The 15,124-nt window shown below is 45.8% G+C and overlaps 1 protein-coding gene across 2 annotated transcripts in view; it reads right to left on the bottom strand.

Annotated features, from left to right (window-relative positions):
* Positions 1-6,047, bottom strand: part of tfb1m (transcription factor B1, mitochondrial) — a 57,594-nt gene extending 51,547 nt beyond the window's left edge. The window contains exon 1 of one of the 2 annotated variants that reach the window (XM_041209092.1): positions 6,002-6,047. The gene's annotated coding sequence lies outside the window, so the exon portion shown is untranslated. Of the gene's footprint in view, positions 1-5,707 lie in introns of both variants that reach the window. The other variant, XM_041209100.1, reaches the window with a different exon arrangement.
* Positions 6,048-15,124: the final 9,077 nt, after the last annotated feature.

The following is a 15,124-nucleotide window of genomic DNA, read 5'->3' as shown; positions in this document are numbered from 1 at the left end:
TTCTAATTCCATTTTCTAGCACTCGGCCCATAGCCTTGTATGCCATGGCATCGCAACTGCACATCCAAATACGTCTTAAATGTTATGAGGGTTTCTGCCTCTACCACCCTTTCAGATGAGTTCCAGATTCCTACCACCCTCTGGATGAAAAAATTCTTCCTCACATCCCCTCTAAACCTCCTGCCCCTTACCTTAAATCTAAGCCCCCTGGTTATTGATCCTTCCACCAAGGGGAAAAGTTCTTTCCTGTCCACCCTATCTAGGTCTCTCATAGTTTTATACACCTCAATCATGTCCCCCCTCAAACTCCTCTGCTCCAGGGAACATAACTCCAGTCTATCCAATCTCTCCTCATAACTAAAACTCTCCACTCCAGGCAACATCCTGGTAAATTTCTTCTGCACTCTCTCTAGTGCAATCACATCCTTCCTATAATGTGGATTCCAGAACTGCACGCAATACTCTAGCGTTTTATACAGTTCCAGCCTAACCCCCCCACCTGCCTCGGCTAATAAAGGCAAGTATCCCATATGCTTTCTTAACCACCTTATCTACCTGTCCCGCTACCTTAAGGGACCAGTGGACATGCACACCAAGGTCCCTCTGATCCTCGGTACTTCCCAGTGTCTTACCATTCATCGTGTATTCCCGTGCCTTGTTTGTATTGCCCAAATGCATCACCTCACACTTATCTGGATTAAATTCCATTTGCCACTGATCAGCCTATCTCACCAGCCTGTCTATATCCTCCTGTAATCTAACCATATAAATACAAGAGCAAGTCAGAGGCTAGGAATCTTGTGGAAAGTAACTCACCTCCTGACTCCCCAAAACGTGTCCAACATCTACAATGCACAAGTCGGAAGTGTGATGGAATACTCTCCACTTGCCTGGGTGAGTGCAGCCCCAACAACACTCAAGAAGCTTGACACCATCTAGGACAAAGCAGACCCCTTGATTGGCACCCCTTCCCCAAACATCCACTCCACCACCGACAAACAGCAGCAGCAGTGTGTACCATCCACAACATGCACTGCAGGAACTTGCCAATGCTCCTAAGACAGGACCTTCCAAATCCATGACCGCTACCACCTAGAAGGAGAAGGGCAGCACACGCATGGGAACACCATCACCTGGAAGCTCCCTTCTAAGCCATTCACCATCCTGACTTGGAAATATATCACCATTCCTTCATTGTTGCTGGGTCAAAATCCTCGTCCTCATTACCTACCAGTGCCTATACCATGGGACTGCAGCGGTTCAGGGAGGCAGCTCGCCATCACCTTCTCAAGATCAAATGGGATGGGCAATACATGCTGGCCTAGCCGGCCACACCCGTAAGTGAATTTTAAAAAGTTCAAGGCAAAAATCGACAAATTTCTGGAGACTAATGATGTAAAGGAATACGGAGCTGCAATTTGAGATGTGAAAGGGAAAGCGGAGTTGAGGTGGATGATCAGCCATGATCTAATTGAATGATGGAGCAGGTTTGATAGGCTGAATGGCCTACCATTGTTCCTATGTTCCTTAAAAAAAGTTACAAGAAAATCACTGTGGTGCATGGTAACAGGGATCAGGCAACATTATTTGATCCACTGGCCGACCAATTACTTCTACAAGGAACAGTCAAACAGAAATGATATATTACCAAAAATAGCAAAAGTGTGAAGTTGTGCCATTATTTTAAAGCCCTGATTTCTGCACAATCTCAAGGAACTGTCAATATTCCAAATCCTTAAATCCAGGCTATAGGAAAGAAAGTCTGCTGTCAGTTATAGACTGTACTGTAAAATGCATTTCAGTAGTCTCCATATATTTCCAAGTGGATATAGCCTCACATTAGAAGGCTGGCCACTCCCAGGACAAACTGGCAGCCTGGGGATGCATTTACACTACAAGTTATTCCTCTGTGAAAAGTGACACAGAATCGGGGCCCAAAGTGGTGAGAATCTCACTTCAGGATCAAGTCTCTCATTGTTTGGGTATGACATCACATGCAGTATTGTCACTGGAGTATCAAAATTTGATTTTTAAAGTCCTCTTTACCTAAATGTAAATGTTTATACTGCAGGGGTCACTTACTTCCCTCCACACTTTCTAAGCATTTATGTTTGTTACTGCTGGATAAGGGTTCTAGCACACATATATCCAAGCATTAGCAGAACTCACACTTAAACAGGACATTTAATGTTCAGACAAGGGCCATGCAATGTAAGTAGAGTTCTGCCTGCCTGAAGCCCTAACTACAGTTACTATTCTCAAGTGTACACATTGCAGTGTAAATAATGGAGACCAGAAAAAACAACTTGTGGGGAATTTATAATATGCAGGTGATCCTTTGAAGTTGAATAGAAACGCCGTTAGGACAGCCAGCATAGTTAAAGAGGGAGATTTAATGGAGTGTCTCAGAGGAGAGATGAAGGCCTTTAAGAAGGGAAACGCAGAACTTAGTGCCTGGCAGCTGAAGTCCTTCGAATGTGGGGAGAAGGAAGTAGAGAATACATAAGAGGTCAAATCTGGATAAATGCAGAATTCTCAGAGCATTGTAGGGCTGGAGGAGATTACTGAGATAAGGAGGTTCAAGGTCATGAAGCGATTTAAACATGTGGATGATAATTTTAAAAGAGACATAGGTGGACTAGTAGTCAGTGAGTACCAACAAGCATTGGGCTGACGCAGGATATGGGCGGCAGAGCTTTCGTTGAGCTTAAGTTAATGGGGGATGGAAGGTTGGAAGCCAGCCAGGAAAGCACTGGAAGTAACAAAACAAAAATCAACAAAAGTGAGGTAGGGACTGATACGGACAATATTACAGAGGTGATCCTTGTGGTGGAATAATTTGATTCAGAAGCTCAGCTGAGAGTCAAAGGTTGCAAACAGCCTGGTTCAGCCTGAGACAGTGGTCAGGGAAAAGGGAATGAAACCTTTGGCTAAAAAATAGGTGGGGCCAAAGAGAATGGCTTCCTAAAATTTAATTGTTGGAAATTTCAGCTCTCCAAGACTGGGTGTCAGACAAGAAGTCTGACGATAGACAGGCAGTGGATGGGTCAAGTGAAGCAATGGTGAGGTAAAGCTGAATATTGTCAGTTTATATGAAAAACCTGACATCGTATCTTCAAATGTTGACACCAAGATACAACATGCGGATGCAAAATAGCAAGGGAGCATGTATAGGCCCTTGGCAGATCCCAGAAATAAGGGTTGCTGGGACAGGAAAATAAGCTGGAAATAAGGACAAATTCTCCTTAAACTCCTCTCACTTCCTCCAAATAAAATGTGTGGCTATGGGTACCCGCATGGGCCCCAATTATGCCTGTCTCTTTATGGGGTATGTGGAACATTCCTTGTTCCAGTCCTACTCAGGCCCCTCCCACAACTTTTTCTCTGGTACACTGATGACTGCTTCAGTGCCGCTTCATGCTCTCGTCTGGACCTGGAAAAATGTATTAATTTTGCTTCCAGTTTCCATCCCTCCATCATTTTCACATGGTCCATCACTGACACTTCCCTTCCCTTCCTTGACCTCTCTGTCTCAATTTCTGGTGATAAACTATCCACCAATATTCATTACAAGCCTACCGACTCCCACAGCTACCTCGGCTACAGCTCCTCACATCCTGCTTCCTGTAAGGACTCCATCCAATTCTCTCAGTTCCTTCGCCTCCGTCGCATCTGTTCGGATGATGCCACTTTCCAAAACAGTTCCTCTGACATGTCTTCTTTCTTCCTTAACTGAGGTTTTCCACCCACGGTGGTTGACAGGGCCCTCAACCGTGTGCGGCCCATCTCCCGCGCATCCGCCCTCACACATTGCTCTCCCTCTCAAAACCATAATAGGGTCCCCCTTGTCCTCACATCACCCCACCAGCTTCCGCATTCAAAGGATCATCCTCTGCCATCTCCAGCATGATGCCACCACCAAACACATCTTCCCTTCACCCCCCCCCCCCCCCCCCCCACCCCCGTCGGCATTCCGTAGGGATCGTTCCCTCCGGGACACCCTGGTCCACTCTTCCATCAACCCCTACACCTTAACCCCCTCCCACGGCACCTTCCCATGCAACCGCAGAAAGTGCAACACTTGCCCCTTTACTTCCCCCCTCCTTAGCGTCCAAGGGCCCAAACATTCCTTTCAAGTGAAGCGGCACTTCACTTACACTTCCCTCAATTTAGTCTGCTGCATTCGCTGGTCCCAATACGGTCTCCTCTACATTGGAGACACCAAACGCAGACTGGGTGACCGCTTTGCAGAACACCTTCCCTGTCGCTTGCCATTTCAACACACCACCCTGCTCTCATGCCCACATGTCCGTCCTTGGCCTGCTGCAATGTTCCAGTGAAGCTCAACGCAAACTGGAAGTACAGCACCTCATCTTCTGATTCGGCAACTTACAGCCTTCCAGACTTAACATTGAGTTCAACAACTTCAGATCATGAACTCTCTCCTCCATTCCCACCCCCTTTTTCCAATAATTTATAATTTTTAAAATATTTTAATATATTTTTCTTTTCTCACCTATTTCTATTATTTTAAAATTTATTTCCATCCATTGTTTTATCTCCACCTTTTAGCCCATTTCGATCCTTGCCCCCCACTAGGGCTATCTGTCACTTGCTCGTCCTGCTTTCTACCCTTAATGTCACCCTTAGCACATTTCTTAGCTAATATCACCACCGTCAACACTCCTTTGTCCTTTTGTCTGTGACATCTTTGGCAATCTCTTCTTTGCCTCCACCAATCACTGGCCCTCTATCCAGCTCTACCTGTCCCACCCCTCTCAGCCAGCTTATATTTCATCTCATTGCTATTTTTCCTTAGTTCTGATGAAGAGTCAGACCGACTCGAAATATTAGCCATATTCCTCTCTGCAGATGCTGTCAGACCTGCTGAGTTTTTCCAGTTATTTTTGTTTTTGTTTCATGAAAATAAGCTGTTGTATGAGCAGTTTACCAGTTCAGAGATACAAATTTTTCAAATGTGCAAAAATAAAATCACTGATTACAGTGAAGCTCTGATTATTAAATTCTCTAGATCAACTTCAGACTTCAATAGGGGCAAAGAGTACAAGACCAAGGGGGTTATGTTGAACTTGTATCAGATACTAGTTCGGCATCAGCTGGAGTATTGTATCCAATTCTGGGCAGCATACTTTGGGAAAGATGTGAAGGCATTGGAGAGAGAGTGCAGAAGAGATTTGCAGGAATGGTTGCAGGGCTGAGGAATTTCAGTTGTGAAGATGGATTGGAGAAGTTGGGACTATTTTCCTTGGGAGGACAGAGGTAAAAGGGGACATAATAGAAGTATTCAAAATCGTGAAGAGTCTGGGCAGAGTAGATAGGGAGAAAATGTTCCCACTCATGAAAGGATCATGAACAAGAGATTTAAATTGGCAAAAGAGCAAAGCAACAAGAGGAAAATCTTTTTCACACAGCAAGTGGTAAGGTCTGGAATACGCTGCCTGAGAATGTGGTGGAGGCAGGTTCAATCGAGGCATCCCAAAGGGATTTAGACTATTACCTGAAAAGGAAGAATGTGCAGAGTTACAGGGAGAAGGCAGGGCAGGGGGAGGGGGGTAATGGTAACAGGGGAATTGCTCATTCGGAGAGCCGGCGGAGACACAACGGGCCGAGTGCCCTCATTTGCTGCACTATTTTTGTTACTCTGTATTGATAATAATTAATAAGTCCAGAATATAGATTCACTAACCCCATGCTCCCATGGGCTAAACACCGTAAATGCAATCCTTCATCTTTGGGATAATCGAGTTTGCCGAAAAACTGATAAGTAATGTTCCAGATTAAAGACAGGCCAGGGACCAGTCAGGGTCACTCACTCGGGCACAGGAAGCACCTCCGCCTGTTCCAAACTAAAACCTACAAAAGTCAAGTAGAAACTTCAGCGAGAGAACCATGCCACTTCCACAAACTGAACTGAAGCGAAGATTAAACCAACTCCCCGATCAATCACCAAACTTGGTTTCAATAACCCACAGCACCTTACCCGCTAACACTGCCGCTCGTCCGCTGATTGATAAGGCTACTGACCAATCATAACGGAGAGGTTGCGCGAGAATAGCCCAATCATAGCAAGGCAACCGCGCCGAAACAGACAAATCACAGCTGGGAAACTGTACTGGAAAAGACCAATCATAGTGGGGCTCTGTACCGGAACAGACCAATCATAGCGAGGAGGCCGCGCCAGAACAGACCAATCACAATAGCCACTCACGCTAATGGACAAGTGCCCGGTCAGGGGATCTTGCAGCTGCGCAGTGGCTCCCCGCCGGGATCATCGAGCGGATGTTCAGGGATTTGAAGTTTTGGGTATTGCTGCCATTTGATGGTTTTTTGTTCTGCCGAATTCTTATTCGGAGTATATTGCCATATGTTTCCTTCAACTTCCCTGTTTGTAGCCTTTATTCATATGTTAGTCTGATAGTGAGTGTGAAGATCATATTAAACCGTGGAATGTTAGTTAAATCTGGTGATGGTTGCTCTCCCCAACTGAGGGTAGTGAGTGAACGGAATAACATCTATACCCTAGAAAGGGTGCAGAGAAACGTCGCAGTGATAGACTTCGGCCCATAACTTCCGTTCCGGGGGGCTGGGGTGAGCGTCGTACCCCGGAGGCACTGGAAGCGCCGTCCCCCCACCCCCAGAGTCCCCACTCAAGGACTGCACAGGAATCGCCCGGGAAGTTCAAACTTCCGATGGGTAATTACCTTGCACTGGGAATCATCCCAGACTCTGATTTTAATCAGAGGCCTCGAATGCTCCCTACTCTGTTAGCAGAATGGTTACCTGAGAAAAGTTAGAATTAAAACCAGTTCAAAATCCTGGGTATAGTACTGACAAGCAGCACCTCCACTCCCCACTGGACACCTGACTACAACCCATTTGCTGCCAGAGGAGGTGGTGGAAGCAGGTACGATAGTGGTGTTTAAGAGGCAGCTTGACAAATACATGAATAGGTTGGGAATAGAGGGATACGGACCCCGGAAGTGCAAAACATTTTAGTTGACGGGCAATATGATTGGCGCAGGCTTGGAGGGCCGAAGGGCTTGTTCCTGTGCTGCACTTTTTGTTCTTTGTTCATTCTCCCATTCCTCCCATACTCTAATACCCCCTTGACCACACCCCGATTCCTCCCAAACCTTGATACACTCGCAACCCCTCCACACGCCTAAAAATTATCCTGGGCCCTTCCAATTACCAACCCAACCCCCTGACTACTCCAGACCCCTTTGACTACCCTTCCAACACCCTGACAACTCCTCCACTCCCCAACTACCCTCCTAACCACCTCGACTACACCCCCATCACACCGACTACCCCCACGTCCCGACTACACACCCAACTAATCCCCACTGCTCTGACTACCCCTCCGCAAACCTCCAACCTTCCCAACTACCCTCCCGACTACCACCCAACCCCACCGACTACCCTCCCAACTATACCCCACATCCCTGACTGCCCTCCTGACTTCCAACTGACCACTGGATCACCCCCTCTAATTGACCACCAGTTCCCCCCCACACCCCTGAGTGACCACCTGATCTCCCCGACTGACCATATGACACCCCCTGAGCTATCCTACATCCTGCTACTGACCACCTGACCCTGCCAATCTATTCTATCCCCACCAACTGTCCACCCGTCTCCCCAACCCATCTACCGCCTTGACTAACCACCTTCCCCGACCCAGCACCCCCCCCCACAACCCCCTCCCCCACCACCCACCATTCTACTAATTTATCTTACACAGTTACCTTCTCCCTGACTTCTCAAAGTGTCTGACACCTTTAAACTTGTCTGCTTTATGGCAGCTGGTGCCATAAAAAGGAGGCATTGCTTCCTTTTGCCCGACTCTGCTGCCCTAAACTGAAGCTTTGAAAACCCAAAGTACCGCATTATTCTCAAGAGGCCCGAGTCGGAAGATTGAGTGAGAAATGTGCAGCTCCCTTCCAGTGTAAGCGAAAAGGAATGGAGTGCTAATCGACTGTGATTTTTTAATATTCATCAGGATGTGTGTGTCGCTGGCTAGGCCAACCTTTATTGCTCATCCCTAATTGCCCTTGAGAAGGTGGTGGTGAGCTGCCTTCTTGAATCGCTGCAGTGCATGTGGTGTAGGTACACCCACAGTGCTGTTAGGGAGGAGTCCCAGGAATTTGAAGGAACGGCGATATATTTCCAAGCAAGGATGGTGAATGGCCTGGACGGGTACTTCCAGGTTGTGGTGTTCCCATGTATCTGCTGCCCTTGTCCTTCTAAATGGTAGCAGTTGTGGGTTCACAAGGTGCTGCCTAAGGAGCCTTGGTGAGTTCCTGTAGTGTATGCTATGGATGGTACAGAGTGCTGCCACTGTTTGTCGGTGGGGAAGGAAGTGAATGTGGAAGTGGTTCAATCAGGTGGGTTGCTTTGTCCTGGATGGTGTCAAGCTTCTTGAGTGTTGTTGGAACTGCACTCATCCAGGCAAGTGGAGAGTATTGCACCACACTCCTGACTTGTACCTTGTGGACAGGCTTTGGGGAGTCAAAAGGCGAGTCACTGGCTGCAGAATTCCTAGGCTCTGACCTGCTCTTGTAATCACAGTAGTTATATTCCTAGACCAGTTCAGTTTCTGGTCAATGGTAAGCTCCCAGAATGTTGATAAGGAGGATTCAGCAATGGTAATGCCATTGATTGTCAAGAGGCAATGGTTAGAATCTCTCTTGTTGGAGATGTTCATAGCCTGGCACTAGTGTGGTGCCACTTGTCAGCTCGAGTCTGGATATTGTCCAGGTCTTGCTGCATTTGGACATGGACTGAATCAGTATCTGAGGAGTTGCGAATGGTGCTGAACATTGTGCAATCATCAGCGAACATCCCTACTTCTGAACTTATGGTGGAAGGAAGGTCATTGATGAAGCAGCTGAAGATGGTTGGGCCTAGGACATTACCCTGAGGAACTCCTGCAGTGATGTACTGGAACTGAGATGATTGACCTCCAACCACAACCATCTTCCTTTGTGCTAGATATGACTCCAACCAGTGGAGAGTTTCCCCCTGATTCCCATTGACTCCAGTTTTGCTCGGGCGCCTTCATGCACTCAGTCAAATGCTGCCTTGATGTCAAGGGCTGTCACTCTCACCTCACTCCTCGGACGTTCTGGCCCTTAAACTCATGACCATCTGAGAAGGTACCTTATAAAAGCAGATAAATAACGAAGAGGAATTGGAAAAACATCATGAGCACCATCTCAGGCTAACAACAAGATAAGGATACAAAATAGTAAAAATGTTACATAACTATCTGGAAGGATCTGACTTGTCAAGTAATGCGGGCAAAATCTATTGAGCCATTCCACAACAACTTGTATCTCTAAAGTACTTTACCGGGGATGCAGTGGCATAATGGTAATTGACTAGACTAGCAATCCAGAGTCCCAGGTGGAATTTGAATTCAATTAATAGATCTAGAATTAAAAAGCTAGACTCAGTAATGATGACCAAGAAACCATTGTCAATTGTCGTTAAAACGCATCTGTTTCATGAATGCCCTTTGGAGGAGGAAATCTCCCATCCTTACCTGGACATATGACTCCAGATCCACAGCACTGTGTGATGGACTCTTAAATCCCCTCTGAAATGGCCCAGTAAGCCACTCAGTTGTATCAAACCACTACAAAAAAGTCAAAAAGGAAATCAGACATACCGCCTGACATCAACCTAGGCATCAGAAACAACAATGGCACACCAAGTCCTGTTGACCCCTTAAAGGCCTCCTTACTAACTTCTAGAGGCTTGTGCCAAATTTGGGAGCGCTAACCCAGAGATTAGTCAAGCAGCACCCTGACATAGTCATACGCATGGCACCACACCTTGCAGACAATGTCCCAGACACCACCATCACCATCCCTGGATATATCCTGCCTCACCAGTAGGACAGAGCCACCAGAGTCGGAATCCTCAACATTGACTCTGGACCTGTCAAACATCGGCAAGGAAACCTTTGTGCTCATTACCACCTACCGCCACCCCCTTAGCTAATGAATCAGTGCTCCTCCATGATGAACACCACTTGGAAGAAGCAAGTCAATCACACTGAGGATGGCAAGAGCACAGAATGTACTCCAAGTGGGTGACCTCAATGTCCATCATCAAGAGTTGCTCAGTAGCATCACTACTGAGCTGGCCAAATCCTAAAAGGCATAACTGCAAGACTGGGTCTGCAGCAGTTGGTGAGGGAATCAACAAAAGAGAAAACCTACTTGAACTCGTTCTCACCAATCTACCTGTCGCAGAAGCATCGGTCCCTGACAGTATTGATAGGAGTGACCACCTTGTGAGACAAAGTCCTGGGTCACATGGAGGATAGTCTCCATTGTGTTGTATGGCACTACCAAACATGCTAAATGAGATAGATTTCAAACAAAACTAGCAACTCAAAACTGGGCATCCATGAGGTGCTGTGGAACATCAGCAACAGAATTGTATTCAACCACAATCCTCATTGTAGTCAGCCACAAAACCTCATGGCCTGGCATACTCGCTACTTTACCATTAGTATCAAGCTGGGGGGATCCACCCTGGTTCATTGAACACTGCAGGATGGCATGCCAGGAGCAGCACCAGGCATAGCTAAAAATGAGGTGTCAATCTGGTGAAGCTACAACACAGGATTACTTGCATGCCAAATAGTGGAAGCAGCATGCGATAGACCAAGCTAAGCAACCAACAGATCAGATCTATGCTCTCCAGTCCTGCCACATCCAGCCATGAAAGGTGGTGGACCATTAAATAACTGGAAGTGGAGGATCCACAAATATCCCCATCCTCCACAATGGGGGAACCCAGCACACTAGTGCTGCATTTGCATCCATCATCAGTGCCACAGATGTCAGTCTTTTGCCAATTGAATTCATACCATGTAATATTTAGAAAAGGCTGAAGGTATTGGATACTGCAAAGTCTCTGGGCCCTGACAACATTATGTCAAGAAAACTTGTGCTGCTGTACTAGCTACACCCCTAGTCGAGCTATTCCAGTACAGCTATGAGAGTGGTATCTACCTGGCAATGTGGAAAATTGCTTGGTATGTCCTATCCACAAAATGCAGGACAAATCCAACCCAACCAATTATCACCTCATCAGAGTACTCTTGATCACCAGCGAAGTGATGGAAGGTGTCATTGACAGTATTATAAAAAGCACTTACTCAGCAATAACCTGCTCACTGGTGCTAAGTTCGGGTTCTGCCAGTGCCAGTCAGCACCTGACCTCATTACAGCCTTGGTCAAAACATGGATAAAAGAGCTGAACTCAAGAGGTGAGGTGAGGTGAGAGTGACTGCCATTGACATCAAAGTAGCATTTGACTGCATGTGGCATCAAGGACCTCTAGCAAAACTGGAGTTAATGGGAATCAGAGGGGAAACTCTCCACTGGTTGGAGTCATACCTAGCACAAAGGAAGATGGTTGTGGTTGTTGGAGATCAATCATGTCCATCATCACATGACTGCTGCAAGAGTTCCTCAGGGTAGTGTCCTAGGCCCAACCATCTTCAGCTTCTTCATCACTGACCTTCCCCTCCACATAAGGTCAGAAGTGGGGATGTTCACTGATGATTGCACAATGTTCAGCACCATTCAAGACTCCCCAGATATTGAAGCAGTCTTTGTCCATATGCAGCAAGGCTTGGACAACATTGAGACTTGGGCTGATAAGTGGCACGTGACATTCACGCCACACAAGTGCCAGGTAATGGCCACCTCCAACAAGTGAGAATCTAATAATCTCCCCTTGACATTCAGTGGCATCACTGAATCCCTCACTATCAACATCCTGGAGGCTACCATTGACCAGAAGCATAACTGGACCAGTCATATAAATATTGTGACTACAGACCAGAGGCTGGGAATTTTGTGACAAGTAACTCACCTCCCTATTCTCCAAGGCTTGTCCACCATTTACAAGGCACATGTCAGGAATATGATTAAATATTCTCCTGGATGAGCACAGCTTCAATAACACTCAATAAACTCATCATATTCAGGACAAAGCAGCCCACTTGATTGGCAGCCCATCCACCACCTTAAACATTCACTCCCTCACCACCGAAGCACAGTGGCAGCATTATGTACCATCAACAAGATGCATTGCAGCAACTCACTAAGGCTCCTTCAATAGCATCTTCCGGACCCATGACCTCTACCACCTAGAAAGACAAGGGCAGCAGATGCATGGGAACACCAGCACCTACAACTTCGCCTCCAAGCCACGCACCATCCTGAATTGGCACTATTCTGCCTTTCCTTCACTGTCCCTTCCTAACAGCACTGTGGGTGTACCTGCACCACATGGACTACGGCAGTTCAAGAAGGTGGCTTACCACCAACTTTTCAAGGAAAATTTGGAATGGACAACAAATGCTGGCCTAGCAATTGATGCCCACAGTTTGTGAAAGAATTTTTCAAATTAACATAGTAAACTACTCCATGGCATTTCACAAAGGCATAAGGAAATATTGCAAATGATGATCAAAATATGTGAGTTTTAAAAAGGTCCTGAAAGGAGAAGAGGGAGGTGAACTGTTTAGAATTCCAGGGTGTGAAATATGGATGGGAGCTGAATGAATGGCTGCCAATGGTGGAACATTTGGGATCTCCCATTGAAGCTGGTTCACAAAAGAAGAAAGGAGAGTTCCTTCAATTTGAGGCTTAGGAGGACTAAGTCAAGGTCGATCAGTCAAAGACTTGGTTGATGGTGAATGCCATGGTGCAGATAGGTGGCAAAGCTCAGGAGACATTGAAGTTTATAATGGGTGTAGAATTGGAATGGATGTCTGTAGGAGACAAAGACTTAGGTAGGGATTTTTGGGAGCAGGAGGGCTGAATGTGGACAGTGACCGATGATAATGGGATAAGGTTACAAACTCAGGTCAGGGTCAAGAATTCGCAAACAGTCTGATTCAGAGCACCAGTGGCCAGGAAGGAGGAAAGAGCCAGTGGCAAAAGTACAGAGTTTGGCAGGGCTAAAGATGATGGTTTTAAGTCCAAATGTTTAACTGGTGGAAATTGGGATACTTAAGATTAAATGCCAGACTAGCATCTGATAGCACAGAAATAATGGAAGGATCAAGAAAGGTAGTGGAGGAGCAGAACTTCACTGTAAATGTAGAAGCTCATCCCATGTCTGTAGATGATGTCAGCAAGAGGCAGCATGTAGATGAGGGAGATGAGAGAGCAGAGGATGGATCTTGGAGAACTCCAAAGGTAACTGCTGGGGTATGAAGAGAAGCCAAGAGATGCTCAAACTGTAATCAGTTAAGTTTTTATTCATTCACAGAATGTGATTTTGCTGGCTGGCCAGCATTTATTGCCTATCCCTAGTTGCCCTTGAGAAAGTGGCGATGAGCTGTTTTCTTGAACCACTGCAGTCCATGTGGTGTAAGTACACCTACAGCGCTGTTAGGAAGGGAGTTCCAGGATTTTTACCCAGATCGGGCTATTTTAGATTTAGTATTATATAATGAGAAAGGGCTAATTAATAACCTTGCTTTAAAAGAGCCTTTAGGAAATAGTGACCACAGTATGATACAATTTTACATTAAGTTGAAAGTGATATAGTTTATGCTGACACTAGGGTTTTAAATCTAAACAAAGGAAACTATGAAGGTATGAGGGGTAAGTTGGCTATGATGGATTGGGAAAACACATTAAAAGATTTGATGGTAGACAGGCGATGGCTAGTAAAGAAGTATTACATGGTCTACAATAATTTCTCTAAGACACAAAAACCCAACAGGAAAGGTAAATCAACCATGGCTAACAAAAGAAGTTAAGGGTTGCATTAGATCAAAGGAAGTGGCTTATAAGGTTGCCAAAAAAAAGTGGTAAGCCCAAGGATTGGGAGCAATTTGGAATCCAACAAAGGAGGACCAAAAAACTGATAAAGAGAAAAGAGAATATGAATACCAGCTAGTGAGAAAGATAAAGGTGGACTGTAAAAACTTCTTTATGTATATGAAAAGGAAAAGATTAGCAAGGACAAATGTGGGTCCATTACAGGTAGAGACAGGAAAATTCATAATGGAGAATATGGCGGAGAAACTAAACAATTACTTTGTTTGTCTTCACGGAAGAAGATACAGAAAATCTCCCAGAATTACTAGGGAACCAAGGGATTTGTGGAAATGATAAACTGAAAGAAATTAGTATTAATAAAGAGGTACTACTCAAAAAAGTAATTGAATTGAAGATTGATAAATGCACTATATTAGGTGAATTACATTCCAGAGCATTGAAGGAAATGGTAATAGAGAAAATGGATGCATCAGTGATTTCCTTTCAAAATTCTATAGATTCTGGGAAGATTCCTGAAGACTTGAAGGTAGCAAATGTCACCCCACTATTTAAGAAGGCAGGGAGGGAGAAAATGGAGAACTACAGACCTGTTAGTTTGACGTCAGTAGTGGGGAAAATGTAAGATACTATTATAAAGGATGCGATAATTAGACACTTAGGGTGGAATCGTTCCAGGTTTGCACTAAGTGCTGTAGTGGGTGTGAAGAAAGAAGTTTTACGTGCCGGCTGCATTGGTGAGTTTTCACGTCTTATTGTCCTATTCCCAGTGCATCCTGCCTTATTAATAATATATTCATGGAGAAACACCACATCCGCCATGCCGTAGCTCAGCGTTTCCTCACTCCGGGTGCCATATTTAAAGCGCACCAGAGTGCAACCTACTTCAATCTACAGACCAGGACTGCTCCAGGTGACTGATGGTCACGAAAGCCAGGAAGACAGCAGCCCCCAAATTTAATGACGCCTCTCTGGGATGCCTGCTGGATGCAGTGGAAGGCTGCTACGATGTCTTTTACCACCACTCTATCTGCAGGAGGTCCACCAGAGTCACCAATCCTGCCTGGGAGGTGCTGGCAGTGGTGGTCAGCACAACCAGAGCACAGAGGAGGTCAGCCATCCAGTGCAAGAAGAGGATAAATGCTCTCATCCGTTCCGCCAGGGTAAGTTAACCACCTAAGCACTCTCAACTCACTCTCAAACCCATCACACATCCACAGAGATCTCAAGGAAGAACACCACTAACTCTCACACAGCCTCACGTCTCCATCAGGCTCATATCC

The sequence above is a fragment of the Carcharodon carcharias genome, chromosome 2 (genome assembly GCF_017639515.1).
Source record: "Carcharodon carcharias isolate sCarCar2 chromosome 2, sCarCar2.pri, whole genome shotgun sequence".
Taxonomy (NCBI): Eukaryota; Metazoa; Chordata; class Chondrichthyes; order Lamniformes; family Lamnidae; genus Carcharodon; species Carcharodon carcharias.
Note: the sequence above shows the minus strand (reverse complement) of the source record. Positions and strands in the feature narration are given on the sequence as shown.